The sequence below is a fragment of the Emydura macquarii genome, unplaced genomic scaffold (assembly GCF_026122565.2).
Source record: "Emydura macquarii macquarii isolate MOO-44397 ecotype Brisbane River unplaced genomic scaffold, CSIRO-AGI_Emac_v2 contig_2636, whole genome shotgun sequence".
NCBI lineage: Eukaryota > Metazoa > Chordata > Testudines > Chelidae > Emydura > Emydura macquarii.
Genome location: NW_027132773.1, coordinates 14,981,233 through 14,994,056, shown reverse-complemented (window position 1 = coordinate 14,994,056; position 12,824 = coordinate 14,981,233). Strand labels below are relative to the sequence as shown.

At 37.3% G+C, this 12,824-nt stretch overlaps 1 long non-coding RNA gene across 1 annotated transcript; it reads left to right on the top strand.

The window, feature by feature from the left end:
* Window positions 1-1,518: 1,518 nt before the first annotated feature.
* On the top strand, window positions 1,519-9,490 carry LOC137163836 (uncharacterized). Its single transcript, XR_010922850.1, has 3 exons — window positions 1,519-1,860; window positions 2,688-2,824; window positions 7,042-9,490. It is a non-coding gene; the product is annotated as an uncharacterized lncRNA (long non-coding RNA).
* Window positions 9,491-12,824: the final 3,334 nt, after the last annotated feature.

The following is a 12,824-nucleotide window of genomic DNA, read 5'->3' as shown; positions in this document are numbered from 1 at the left end:
TACATTCAAGTCTGAATTTTGATCTGTCAGTCACCATCTACACTTCTCTGTGACTATGGAGATCTCAAAACCCAAATCGAAGTGTATGAATGCTGGGAATAAAGCATTGTTGATCAATGGAATTCAGCTATAGAAGTAATTTCTAGGAGATTATGCGAATCCAGAGTTGGACCATCTTTAGTAAACACTGCAAAACCTTCTTCTTTGAAAAAGCCTTTCCACCATAAGAATGAGACTCACAATGCTGATATTCCCTTCAATTCAATAAGACCCTACCCAATGACCCAGAACAAAAAAAAAGAGAGTGAAAGGAAATTAACAGAATTTTAAAAATCAAAACCCAGCAAAGATTTTATTTTTAAAAGGGGTAATGTCAGAGACTCTATGAAATTCATTTGTGACTTTGCTATTGTTATTGATTTTACATGGAAGATACCCAGACATTATGGTGACAGGTAGTAGTCTGGGTAGATAGATATTGCTGGGAGCTGAGTCTTTATCATCTTACCAGTTAGTTCACCTAGTGTCAGCATCTAGATGTTGTATAGGACCAGAGAGAGAATTGGTCCTTGTGGGATGCCACAAGTGAGGGGCCTGGTGGAGGAGATTCAGTTTTCCATCACTGATCTCTGGGTGCATCACTCCAGGAAGGACATAAGCCATTTTAGCACATTTCCCTTGCAACAATTTTGAATACTGCAGAAGGGTCCAGGAGGATGAGAATGGATTTTGCCAACCCATCCAGCATGATTCAGGAATTTTTCTCTGAAAATTTTTGATAAATTTTGCAAACTAAGAAAGAGAAATTGAGTCTGTTGTAGGGCGTACAACTATTTGATACTCATCAGAGGGGGGCCCTGAAGCCCTGCTACATTCTGACCTATGCAGTGGTGTCCCAAGCATGTCAGCAAGAGATCATCTGTCGATCCCACTAAAACTATTTCCATCCCATGTCCTGGCTTGAATCTTAATTGTGTTGAATCTATATTAGCTTCAATTACTTGAGTTTATGGCCTTTGGCTGATACAAGGGATTTTGAGCCGCTCTATTCTGTTTCTTAGGCACAGCACTGAAAACATGGCTTTGCTACTATTAACTGAAAATAGGGGAAGAACTATAAAAAGAGAGCTAAATTGGTAAAAATGCGATGGCAACAGCAGACCTTAACATTAAGATGCATAAATTAACAATTGGATACATATTAAAAGGGATGAGGTAATTGTTTACAGTTTAATAGTTTGGAAATTTGATATGTATAATATGTTGGCACACAGCCAAGAAGAATGAGTTAGCAGTTTCAGGTTAACCTAGGGCTAGTATGTTGGCAGGTAAGCGAAGGGAGACTTCAATCAGACATGCTGGATCCAAAACTAGGTGAGGGTCATCAGGCCATAATAGTAAACAGACCATAATACTAAGTCTTGTTGTGTAACAGCTTTGATTGACAGTTAGATTTAGCTGTTGTGACTGATCTCTAAGTATGGACTAAACAGAGAGGGTTTAAAGGTGATTGGAAGATAGAATATGCTGATATAAGGATTAGGAAACAAGCCAATCTGAAGGGATCTCATGGCTGGTAAAACTGAATAAAAGATAGGCAGTCAGCAGCCAAAGGTCAGTTCGTCAGTCAATCAAGAAAATTAGGAAAAGAAGTCAGAAGAAGGAAGTAGAAGAAGCAACCTCCGGCCTGACAAAAGCCTCGGTGAAAAGTTCCAGAGGGGTAGCCGTGTTAGTCTGTATACAGCAAAAACAACGAGAGTTCTGTAGCACCTTAAAGACTAACAAATTTCTGCGGACATAAGCTTTCGTGGGCTGCAACCCACTGCATCAGATGCATGAAACGGAAATCACAGTTAGGAGGTATATATATATATATATATATACATCCAAAGGTAAGAGTGGTGCTCTGGGACAGAGCAGAAAAGGAACCTGACAGAGCAGAGGGAGAGAAGACCGTGGAGAGTAAACATGGCTAGCTATAGTGTAAAATATAGATAGAAATAGGGCTATGTGTCTATTATAATGCATATATGTCATATGTTTGGGTTAAATAACAGGATGTGTGAGAATGTTATATTGTTTCATATGTATAAAGTTTAAGATTTCTCTCTGCATCTGCAGGCGACTGATCACCACATGCAGAACGCTAACTATATGTTTATGGTTCAGATACTTTTAACCTGCACTCAAGAATTGTGCTGAGGGATTTATGTTTGTGTTTTGATTTATGTTTAGATTAATTATATCAGGGAAGATTGGTTACTAAATAAAAAAAAATACAATGTTTTGGAAGAGTACTTCCTGAGAGATAATCAGGGATATCAGAGGGCTGTATCCAAGTCCTCTCAAGGGTAGCAGGTCTAAGCTATACTGGGAAGTTTTTCCTAAAAGTGTTTCCTGTGCAACCCTGGCAATTTCTTTAGGGTGAGGCCCCCTTGCACCTTACAAAAACAGATAAATGAGTCAACTGAAAGGAACCTCTGGTAAACCCAGGAAGGGGTGATAGGTGAGCTATCATGGTGGTACCTTGGATTTGTTTTGGGAGGTAACATGGCTAGTTTCTCTATGAGCTTGCTAAGGAACAGAAGCTTTGATACACTGGGAAAAAGAGAGACCATTACTCCATGAACAGACATGAACAGAGCACCAAATAGTTACATAACTAACAAAATGTTTCCCTTCTTTAGTGGTGAGAGAGCAAGGGGCTGAGTGTTCATCTTTTCAGTGAAATAGAAAAGAGGATGTCATACAGCAGCATCCCTAAGAAACACTGATTTTTGCTGCAGGGGTGAGCCTTGAATCGCCACATAGAGTGATGAAGCAGGTGATGTCTTCCTTTATTTTTAATAACAAAAAACTTTTAACCAGAGACATGACATTGTAGAAAGGCAGGTGAAATGCTCTGGGAAAAAGAGACAGATTACCAAGCGGAATTGAAAGATGTGGTCCTCAGGCATGGCCAATGAGTAAATGGAATTAAACAATTAATCTTATATCTCCACCTCCTGTAGCTGTGCCAGAGGTTGCAAACAAAGTAACATTAACTGACTGGAATAAAAACGATGGACTCATCCCATCCACCATCTGTAATTATCATCCAAACCTTCCCATCCTGCAAAAAACAGACAGTTGACAGCTGATACTTTGTGTTGTTTTGTTAAAAGCACTAAACAACCAAAGCGGGTCCGATCGTCACCTGGTATAAATCAGAATTGTTCCATTGACTTCAATGGATAATGACTAATTGACACCCGTTGAGCTTTGGCCCATTACTATTGCAAGGAGTGTAAATCAGGGCAGAATTTGATCCACAGATTTTCCTCATGCTTCCTTGTCCTTGCCTTGTGATACCCTTTATTTCTCAGCCACTCTTGCAGAAATCATTGGTTTTAGTTGTTTTGTCTCATACTGCCCGGCACATAACACCATCAAAGCAGTATATCTTTAAACAATTCATTTCAAATTGTCTCTTTAAATCAGAGAAATAATGAATAATAAACAATAAATAATGCAGAGTGAAAAATGCTAAATTGGGCCCACTGTGTGCAAAGTTCACTGAATTCATTACATTACATGGTAAGGAGTAGCACGGCAGTTTAAATTTATATAGACAAAATACTATAAGCTGTAATGGCTTTGATCCTCTAAATAATGATTATGGCTTTTATGAGCCTTCAACTGGCCCAGTTTTCATTTCTAATCTATATGAATGAGCTGCCATCTCTGTGAATCAGATCATTAGTAGAGATTTATACCGATAATACGGTGATTTATTATAGTGCTATATAAGATCTCTAGGTGTAGTTGTTGCCTTGATTTCAGGCATGAGTGGTGTCAATGATTTGCTTGAACTAAATAATTTATCACAAGAAACAAAACAGATTGACAAACTGGGAATTTTATTGTGAGTAAATTAATCTGATAAAAATAGATCAAATAAAGCCTTCAGGCAAAAATCCTTCATTGAAGTAAAATAATGTATTAAGTAAGTTCAAGAAATAACAGAGGATATCATGACGTATATATGGAAATAAGGCAACCTCTATCAATGAAGAAAAGCTACTAAATGTTGCATGGTCAGCTGATATTAAGTATGTTACAGTTCTTTATTGTTACATTAACCTAAGAACAGATACAGCCTCAATCCTGCAATTAACTGCACACGTGATTCCAATAGCCAACTGCAGGATCACATCCTAAATGCCTACAGTTTGCATCAGTGATCAGCATCTGCAGGTATATCTACACTGCAGTAAAACACTCATGGCTGGCCTGTGTCAGCTAACTTGTGCTCCCAGTTGTTGGACTGCAGGGCTATAAAATTGCAGGGTGGACATTCAGGCTTGGGCTGGAGCCCAGGCTCTGGGACCCCATAAGGGAGAAGGATGCCAGAGCCCAGGCTCCAACCCAAGCCCGAATGTCTACTCTGCAGTTTTATAGCTCTCCTGCCCAAGTCCCATAAACTCACGTCAGTTGACACGGGCCAGCCATGTGTGTTTTATTGCAATATAGACAAACCTTGAGGGAGTGCCAGATGTCAGCCCACAGCACTTAATAATGCTGGGCTCAGTACTGCATTACTTACTCAGTTACAAAGTTCTCATTGACATCAATGGGAATTGTGGCTGGGTGGGGACAGAGGTACTGAGCCATTGATGAATAAAGGGATTTTCTTCTTGTGTCTCCTCGAGAGCCCCATGTTGTTACAAGACTGGGTCACTTCCCAGTGGGAGTGGGATTCCAAAAATATAAGCCTGATTAATAGAAAAGTATTAGCATAGCACATTATACATCTCTGTGTTTCTTAATTTATACCTATGAAATGCCATGGTTTAAAGGTGCACATAGTTGGTATGTTACTCATTGTACATTAAAATGGGATGATTTCCAGTTCCTGATTATCATTTAAATAATACAAGAGTCTTATAGCTTTGTTTTCTTTAAGCACAAGAATTTTCATGCATATTGGTCAATTAGAGAGAGAGAGAGTGGTAGTACCAGAATGGTTTGAGACTGTGACATACCATGTATTTTAGGTGGGTAGGAGATCTGGCATTGTCAGACAGACATTGTTAGTTATAACTCTGCTCACCATTATAAACAAAGCTCAGTAGCGATTCTGGTTCTGATTATTTGCATTTCAGCAGCATGACACTACTATATAAATCCACTTGAGGTGAAATTCACCCCTGTGCAGAGGGCCACTATTGTGACAATTGGGCCTACAAATTTATCCTAATTGTAAGATCAGCTGGTGAAAAGCGGGTAAAAATTCATGAATTATCATGATAATCTGCATAAAAAACTGTTTAAGAAAAAATGTCAGAAGGAGAAAGAAAGACTGAATTAACTTGAACAGGAAGAGTCTACTGGTACCACGCAAGGACTGTGTTAAGATTATAACTGGTAAACAAGAGGATCAGAGGATTGGAAATCAAGCAATCATAATTGGTGTGTTAAAAACTAGCCCTAATTGGTGGACAAAATAATGAGAGGATGGATTATTCCACTGTCATGATAGTACCGAAAGATTGTTCACTCAGGGCAAAATGCAAGGAGTAGGGTAAACAATCCCCATAACTGGTGGCTTATTCTATAATGAGATTCACCAAGTCGATAACAAAATTGCTTCTGTATTACAACACTGGTTACCAAGAAGCCAAACAGTCTCCTTTAGTGCCTTTGGCTCCCATCCAGACAGACAAGTCTAGTATAGTGAGGTTACTGAAAACCTTATTCACCATTCTTAAAGTTCTATCAATCCCAAAAGACCAGACACATTGCCCACCAGGTCCATGAATATTTCAGATTTCACCCAAATGCACACTTGCAGCCAATCCTTATTAAGTAAATCTAAGATTTATTAATAAAAGAAAGAAGAAAGTTGTTGTGGTTAAAAGATCAATATACATACAGATACAAGTAGAGTTCTTAGGTCAGTTATATAGCAGAGATGGTGAGGCTGCTGCTATGTAAAAGTCTTTCTGGAATCAATTTAAAAGTTGAAAGTCCAATAGGCAGTCCATGTGCAGAGTTTGTTCAAATTCTTCCATGAGAATTCCACAGTGAATCCAGAGAAACCTGGAGAACTCAGTCTTGTGAATTAGACTTTTCCTGTCAAAGTTTAAGCAGATTTGAGATAAAAAAAGGATCAGGCCTGAGGCTTCTCTTATAGCTGAAGCAAACTGGGTGCTGACAGGTAATCTTGCCATGTGGGCTTTGATGAAAGAGCTGACAATTTGATCTCTGTATTGTGGGTCCTTCCTCAGACAATACATAAGCCATTCAAAGAGTTCACAGGTAGTTTACTATGTAGATTTAATAGAATCATAGAATATAAAGGTTGGAAGAGACCTCAGGAGATCATCTAGTCCAACCGCCTGCTCAAAGCAGGACCAACCCTAACTAAATTATTACAGCCAGGGCTTTGTCAAGCCAGGTCTTAAAAACCTCTAAGGATGGAAACACCACCACCTCCCTAGGTAACTCATTTCAGTGCTTCACCACCGTCTTAGTGGCAAAGTTTTTCCTAATATCCAACCTAGACCTCCCGCACTGCAAGCTGAGACAAGTGCACCTTGTTCTGTCATCTGCCACCACTGAGAACAGCCTAGCTTCATCTTCCATGAGTTACAAGTTTCAAAGAGAAATGAGGACAATAATATTATTACACCACAAGTCCCATATAAATAATAATATCTCATTTTGATTTCTGAATCAATAGAATACAACAATGAAGCATTATGGGACAGGAACAGGATTTTAGCATCTACAAGCTAATTAGATCACATTGTTAAACTTCTAACAACATATAGGTAAACACAGACAAATACAATTAGCATCTACCCTCGATTTCTATTCCTACAAATAAATGAGTTAATAATTGCTGGTTTAGGGTACCTCTTTAAATTTTTCACACACGAGTAGATTGTTGTGATTACATTACAGTGCCTCCTGTTAAGTTGTTATGGGTTACATCCAAGCTGACCAGTCTGTCTGTGTCACCTCTACCCATCACTCATTTGGGTCCCTTAAAAACAGACTTTGGAGGAGAACAGCTTAAGAACTTTGACCATCATCACAGCTGCAGTGGAAGGATTGTTGCAGTGACACCAGAACTTGTGGAGAGATGCTTGACCATCTTCACTGAATCAGCAAGGACCCCAGTGTGATACATGTGAGAGCCTTCCCTCTCTTTCAGGTGCTAATTTCTGCTGCACATCTTCCTCTTGTCCTATCTCTCTCTCTCCCCCTGTCTCTCTTCTCTCAGTTTTTCACTTGATCCTGAAATCAACAGTACTGCACAGCACCAGCACAGTGAAATGAGACAACCCATCCAGCTCTGCACAGCCTAAGAAGGACCGGTGAATGAGAGGGACCTGACCAGAGCAACCAGATGATATCCCTAACCGGGGAGGTGAGCTGGGATCCAGAGCAACAGCTGTTGTTGCCAACCTGCCAACCCAAAGCATCTGTTCATGACTGCTCAGCCATCCTGCATCATGAAAACATAAGCAAAAATCCATAATTGCTCCTGTCTTCTCTCCCTTTTGTGTCTGTTTGTTTTGTCTGAAGTGGGAAAGTGACTATCATTTTCTCAATTCAGAATTAAGCAATAAAGCTAATCCTTTCTCCCCCACCAATAAAGACTGTTAGACTGCATAAGAGACTTTAACCAATATTCACTATCTCTAGAAAGGTCTTCAGTAGGTTTTAATAACGTTTGTTTTGCATATGTAACCAGTTTCAGTTGTAATGCTCTTTACATCGTTTTGATTCTTTTTCTAAATATTAGAAATTAATCATTATTTTGTGACCTCCCAGACTAACCTCCTCCCCCCACCAGCTTTTTTCCAGCTACATATTTAAAGCAATTCCTCATATACAAAGCACTCACATTCTGCACTCAACCAATTTGTGTGTGGTGAGAATACTCAAACTATCAACATTAAGAAATGGTTAAGACACCTGTTCTGGTATCAATAAAGACCATTCTAAGGGTGAAAGTTGGACAATTTTCCTTCCTGTTTCATCTGGCTTATCTATCATGACAATTACAATGGACAAATAAATCATATTTAACAGGTACAGCTGTAAAACATATAGTAACATCTGGCCATATATGAAAGACCTATGTGCCTTGTTGTAGCAATCTAACTATATGCTGTATACTCACTCCTCCCCTCACATTCTCATCTCATATTTTAATTTATACTTTCACAAATGTGAGCATAAATTTAGTTTATACTATCGTTCCAAATGTAAGCATATAGTGTAGTACAGAATAAAGCATCTGTCTTAAGATGCCCCATTAAGAAACCTAATAGCCAAATTTATTTACAATATATATTTGAATAACTGCAGTGTATATATTGTCTTGCTTGACCTTTATACAGACTTTTTTGTGAAAAACATCACAAATATACAAATAAATGTATTATAGTGTTATTTGGTTTAATATGTGCACAATTGTTATAGCATTCAGACTATCAGATGATTGCATTAATGCAACAACATTATTTTACTAGACGAAAGCACCTGAAAAAATATATATAAATATATGATCAATGACAAAAGAGTTACTTCTCTTTGCCTGCATTTAATTGCTGACTGTGTAGAAATGTGTACCTGTAAATATTCAGCTTCTGTTCAGCAGTTGTGTAATCTTTCATTTTAATTAAATCATTTTGAAAAGATTCAGAGCAGAAGCCCATAGCACCCACTTGAGTATTTTATATGAATCAGGCCCATTGTGATGCCCAGTATGCTCAGACACTCATATGCTTATCTAATTCCATGGAATAACAAGAATTATATATAAGCACAAAGCTCACTTGGCACTAAGTCAATATGAAATTTTGTAATTATTACATTTATTTCTAGAGTACTTTGCACTTTTACATCTCTCCTCAATACTGTAATTATTAAATCTATCCAGAGGTGTCTTGTGAAAACTAAATAGGACCATATGGAAAGTGTTACCAAAACCAAATGATTTTTCCTCCATTATTTGTGGAAATAGTCTGTAATAGTACAGCAAGGCTACTGAATATCATCTCTTGCTATTAATGGATAATTATGTTCAGGTTTACTGTTTACTATTTAAAAAAAAACCTAATTAGCTCATTGTGAAAAAAGTAAGTTTTTAAAGGGTTGCTAGGCAAGTGATGTAAACCCTTTATGAAAATATTAATTTATATTTTTAAATAAATTTTCTTAGATTGTGATTCCACAATTATACACATATTCTAGGAGATACATTTGATGGTAGGAATATTTGTCGAAATAAATCACTTTAAGCAAATACTACAGAATATTTGCAGAGTGTGAAATGTGAATTACTAAGCCTAAATTACACTCATCCAGACAGGGAAGAAAAACATACCACATGATCTGCATGTCCAATTAAAACCAGTTTACAAAGTCTGATTTTTGACTGTCAAATTTTTGTAAAGAAATGCTTATGAACAATTTACAGCCTAAGAATTACTTGGTCAATGATTTCGAATAAAGAATACATTTGAGAAGAATTCAATCTGTTCAGCCATGTTTCACAAAAAGAAAAAGGGGGAAAATGTCAAATTATTCATTTCAAATTGCTTTCCCATCATTATTTGAAAGCACATAGAAGGAAGAAAGCTATCTGTGCTTTCTTCTGTCTCCTTTTTTCCTAGCAAGCAGTCTACACACTTCCTAGACTTCTTGGTTGTTCTTTCTTTACTTGCTATCTTGAATACTTACTTAAAAATAGTCATTGGGTCACAGAGAGACTGAGAATGACTCAATAGCCTACTGATTAGCACATTCTCCTGAGAGACCTAGATTCCAGTTCCTGCTTCAATAAATATTTAAGTATTTCATTAAAAAGTGGAACAGCATCAACAGAGAGAGAGCCATCCTCACATACTGTATTGCCCAGTGGTCAAGGCACTCACCTAGAGCAGAAGAGGGTTCAATTTGAACCAAGGTCTCCCACATCATGGGTTAATGCTCTGACCATTGGGGCATCAGGGTGGGTAGGCAGTGCCACCTCCTCCTGTGATTTATGCAGAACCTGATCTGGTAGGCATGTGCTTAGGTGGCCTCTGAACATGACTGTTGGATTGTTCCCACAGGGAAGATAGGTGGGGGAACAGCTAGTCTGAGTATCCTGCCTGTGTTTTGGCAATGAGCACCTCAGTGGTATTAGGATTCAGGAAGATTTGCACATGCCCACTGGCAGAAATGTAGATGTCTAAGGAACTTATACTGGTGGAAACTTAGGTGCAAAGGAAATTTCAGGTTAGGCAGCAGCTGCGCGGGCATCTCGAGGATATAGATTTTGGATTTAGGTGTCTAAAGTGACAGTTAGACACTTAAATCCTTTTGTGGATCTAGGCCTAGTGAATTCCATTCTGTAAAAGGAAGAAAAGTTTAAATCCACAAGAACAGTGCTTTGCAGGAAATTGATCCTATGAATATATTAGAGTACCTTCTTCTTTAAAGAATCTTTCAATCTCTATTCAGGCAAATCACACATTGACTGCAATGGGAGTGCTGCCTGAATAAGGACTTATACATGCAGTCTGGCTCCTATCAAAGTCAATATTATACAGAATTGGGGACTAAGTAAAGATTGCATTAACTGGAGTGAGATCAGTAATGGTTAATATGTGGTATATTGGGTTTTACATTGGAAAACTTTAAACATCAAACATAATCAACTTTTTTGAACAGTTAATTAGCTAGGTAAGGTCATAACTTAAGTGAAAAGGTGTTGCTTACATCATCCTGGCCAAATGCCCAGATAGATAATGAATTCCTCACTGCCTACATTTTCCCGTGTAGTTTCAGGTGAAGAAGTTACTCTTCTCTTCTCTTAATAATGGTCATGTAGCATTGCTGGAATACAAAGGTTGTTATTTTCACCCAGAGGTAACCACATTTCAATGATATGTGAATGATCCCTATATAAAGTCATTTCTGCAAACTTTTTTCATATCTTTCAAGATAAATGGTGCTATATTAATATGAATATTTATTGTTATAATTAACTTAGGGCTGTACATTTCAAGATGACATTATAAAATGTTGAGAAAGATTTTAATAGGATTCTACATGGATTTATAGGTGTTTACTCTATCTCTACTAACCTTTCTTTTAGATTAGATTTATGGTTTCTTTTTAGATTATCATTTGTAAATCTATAAGATTTATATTAATACTATAATATTCTGCACAGCTACAGGAAAGAAAATCTTGAGTAGCGCTATAATAAACTACTATTATTTAATGACCATGGGCCAGCAGTTTAGTCTGGGTGAAGACTACAGCTTTTGTCCCTACAAATAATAAATAATAATAACAGTACATTGTTATTTGGGGAGAAATTATGGCACAGCATCTTTGATGGAATCAGAAGGACTGTGTTGATAAGCGGTGATAAATTTTTTTTTTGTTACCTTTCTTAAGATTTTTAATTAGTAGTTTGTATACTTGACAGAGATATATTTTAGAGCTATTTGGTCAAATTCTGCCCTCACTACCATTGTTAGACCCCCTACTGGAGTTGTAGAGTCACACAGGTGTAGCTGAGGGAAGAATCTGGCTCTTAGTATTCTATTTAGCTTATCAATTACCTTTATAACCACTGAGAGAAATTTAGCAATGGTATATCAGGAGACCTCCTGCTGCATAGATGCTGGAACCTGGGATGCTGGATGTGCTGCCACATTTCCTGCCTTGAATTGGTTTCCATCATGTACAGGGTTTAGTTAATTAACATCTCCTTCAGGTTCCTCATTACATTACCCACTTATGCGCTCTTACCTCAGTAAAGAATGCCTAAGAATTCTAAAGGGAGTCTTCTGAGTGAAGGTCTCAACTTTTTTCTGCACCTTTTGGATATTTTAAAATTATTCTTATAAGATTAAAACCAAAAACAAACCTTTCATTTTATGCATATTATCACATGACTAATTTATGATTTCAGAAAGAACTCAAGATTATTTCACCATGGGGCCTGATCCTGCAGCTTTTACTCAAATAGAGATTGACTTCATTAACTGATGTTAATAGGAGATTTGATGATAAAAACTGAAGGGTTTGGATGTCAGCCAAACCTTTTAGGGGCACAGCACAGAATTTCACTTGGTATTAACAAAGTGGAATATATTCAGCAAAAAAAAAAAAAATTATCAGGGAATTGAAGGGAATAAATTATGAGGAAAGTTCATATCGCTTGTCTAAGCAATAGCTAATGTGAAACATAGTATAACACTATTAAAATATTTGAAAATTAGTTATTTAATGTGGTACACAGAGATACATATAGAAGTAATGGGATGATATCAAGACAGGGAAAAACTGGGATGAAAAAACCTCATGAAACCTCATGAAAAAAACCTCCTGATGTGTGATGATTAGGCTAGGAAATAGTGTCACTAAGAAAGTGGAAGAAATGCCCTTGCTTTGGCCTTAGATCAGAATATTGGGCAAAACAATAAACTATGTACTTACCTGATCTTGTATATATTTAAGGAATTTATCGCCTAAATATGTGAGTGTTGAACATTTTATTGTAGAAATAAATCATACACTAGCAGAAGGATGGATTGGATGATCTAAGAGCGTTTTCCCATATACAATGTCTATACTTTTAAGATTATTTGCCCTCTTTGCAAGAGCTTTCGGAGATTTTAGCCCAATATCCTGGGGAAATTCCAACTTGGCTAATTATGTTGTGTGTACAAATGTTCCTCTAGTTTCAGTTATAGAAGTTTTTCTTTGCTTTCTCTCTTAAAATCACTGCTTTGTAATGTTTCAAATGCAGAGCTGTTATATCT